The sequence below is a fragment of the Sorex fumeus genome, unplaced genomic scaffold (assembly GCF_029834395.1).
Source record: "Sorex fumeus unplaced genomic scaffold, SorFum_2.1 ptg000054l, whole genome shotgun sequence".
NCBI lineage: Eukaryota > Metazoa > Chordata > Mammalia > Eulipotyphla > Soricidae > Sorex > Sorex fumeus.
The window spans coordinates 47,159,259-47,161,559 of NW_026606111.1; the positions used below are offsets into that span (position 1 = coordinate 47,159,259).

Genomic DNA, 2,301 nt, shown 5'->3' on the forward strand with positions numbered 1-2,301 from the left:
GATTCTTTGGGATTTTCTATGTATAGTATCATATTATCTCCAAATAGTAAAAGCTTGAGTTCTTCCTTTTTTATATGGTTGACCTTGATATCTTTTTTTTTTTTTACCAAAATCATATGGCAAGTACTTCAAGTACTATGAAGAATAGGAGTTTTGAGAGTGGGTAACTTGTTTTGTGCCTGATTGTATTCTGGAATTCTATTTCATTGATTTCTGCTCCAAGCCTTTGGTTTTTCCCCCTTGAGAATAATACTTGCTGTGGGTTTGTGGTAATTTGCTTTGACTATATTGAGGAAAGTACTTTCAACTCCCATTTTCTTGAGAGTTTTTCATCATGAATGGGTGCTGGATCTCATCAAATGCTTTATCTACATCTATTGATATGATCATATGACTTTTATCTTTATTTTATTGAGATGGTGTATTCTGTTGATTGACTAGAGAATGTTAAGCCATCCTTGCATCCCCAAGCTAAACCTACTTGGTCATAGTGTGTGATCTATTGTTGAGTTTCTAGATTCTCTTTGCTGGTATTTTCTTGAAAATTTTTGTATCTGTATTCACAAAGGAAATAGGTCTGCAATTTCCTTTTTTTTGTGATGTCTCTGTCGATTTGCGTATTAGGGTGATCTTTGCCTCACAGAAACTATTTGGGAGTATTTCTGTTTCTTCAATTTCCTGGAAAATCTTAAAAATGTTGGAAGCAGTTCCTCTTTAAAGGTTTGAAATAGTTCACTATTGAATCCATCTGGGACCTGGATTCTGTTTGGGGGTATAATTTTGACCATTATTTCAATTTCCTTGTTAGTGATAGGTCAAGTATTCCAAATCTTCTTGGTTCAGCCTTGGGAGGTAATTGGAATCCAATAATTTATAAATTTTTTCAAGATTCTCTCATTTCCTGCTGCAAAGATTCTCAAAATAATCTCTGATGATCCTATGGATTTCTGTACTTTCTATTAGGACACCCCACTTTGCATTTCTGATTCGATTTATTAGAATTCTTTCTCTTTGTTTCTTTGAGAGGCTTCTCATGGTTTAATGATCTTATTTATTTTCTCAAAGAACCAGTTTTTGTTCTTATTGGTCTTCTGGATTGTATTTTGGGATTCTAGCTCATTGATGTCTGGTACAAGTTTTATTATTTCCTTCCTCCATCCTAGTTTGGACTACTTTTGTTGGTTATTTTCCAAAATCTTGAGCTCTAATTTATTCTTGTAGGCCCTTTCTTTCTTCCTGATGAATTCTGGCAGAACTATAATCTTTCCTCTTAACACTGCTTTTGCTGTGTCCCACAAGTTCTGGTAGCTCGTGTCCTCATTCTCATTTGTTTATGGAAACTTTTTATTTCCTCTTTGATTCTTCCCTAAGCCATCAGTTGTTCATTACTTCCCTTAAAGAAAATATTTCCTTGCTGAGCTTCAGTCTGTTTGATCTATCGAGAAGTGACAAAGAAGTGTTGAAATCTCCTACTAGTATTGTGTTGTTATCAATGTTTTTCTATAAGTCTATTAGATGTTGTTTTAAAGTATTTTGCTGGTCTGTCATTAGGATCATATACATTGATCTGGGTGAGTTCTTTCTGATGTACATATCCCATGATCATTAAGAAATGACCGTCACTGTCTCTGATAACCTTTAATCTGAAGTTCTTGTGGTCTGATACTAGTATGGCCACTCCAGGTTTGCGGAGGTGATATTTTCTTGAAAACTTGTTTCCCAGCCTTTTACTTTTAGCCCATGGGTGCTTTGATTGTTCAGACATGTTTCTTGCAGGCAGCAGAATGTTGGGTTCAGTTTTCTAATTCATCTTCCTATTCTGTGCCTCTGAATTGGCACATTTAGTCCATTGACATTGAGAGAGATTGTTGTTTTGGGGATTTGTGCTCTCTTTATGTATAATTTTTGTACTTGTGGGGATTGTCTTAGCTTAAAGTATACCTGTAAATTCTTCTTGCAACAAAATTATGGAATGCTTTACAAGTTTGCATGTTATCTCTGTACAAGGACCATGCTCATCATTGTATCATTTCAATTTTAATATATGTGTTATCAAACCTATTAGGAGTTAATTTTTCCATATTTTTCTCTTCTTATTACTTTGACTGTTGTCCTTCCTCACTCCTATGGCAGACAATGATTGCTAATCAAGGAATGTATTTCAAAGCAGCATGAATAAATAGATTTAGAACTTTAATGTCCCAGAAATAAAAATATGGTTTTTAGTATATTATCGTTTACCCTACCCCCTAGGCATTAGTTTTACAAAATAATTCTTTTGGAAGATGGTATATGAGTTTG

At 34.2% G+C, this 2,301-nt stretch overlaps 1 pseudogene; it reads right to left on the reverse strand.

Moving 5' to 3' along the window:
• Nucleotides 1–1,961: 1,961 nt before the first annotated feature.
• LOC130033868 (uncharacterized) lies at nucleotides 1,962–2,058 on the reverse strand (annotated as a pseudogene).
• Between the last annotated feature and the right edge of the window lie 243 nt (nucleotides 2,059–2,301).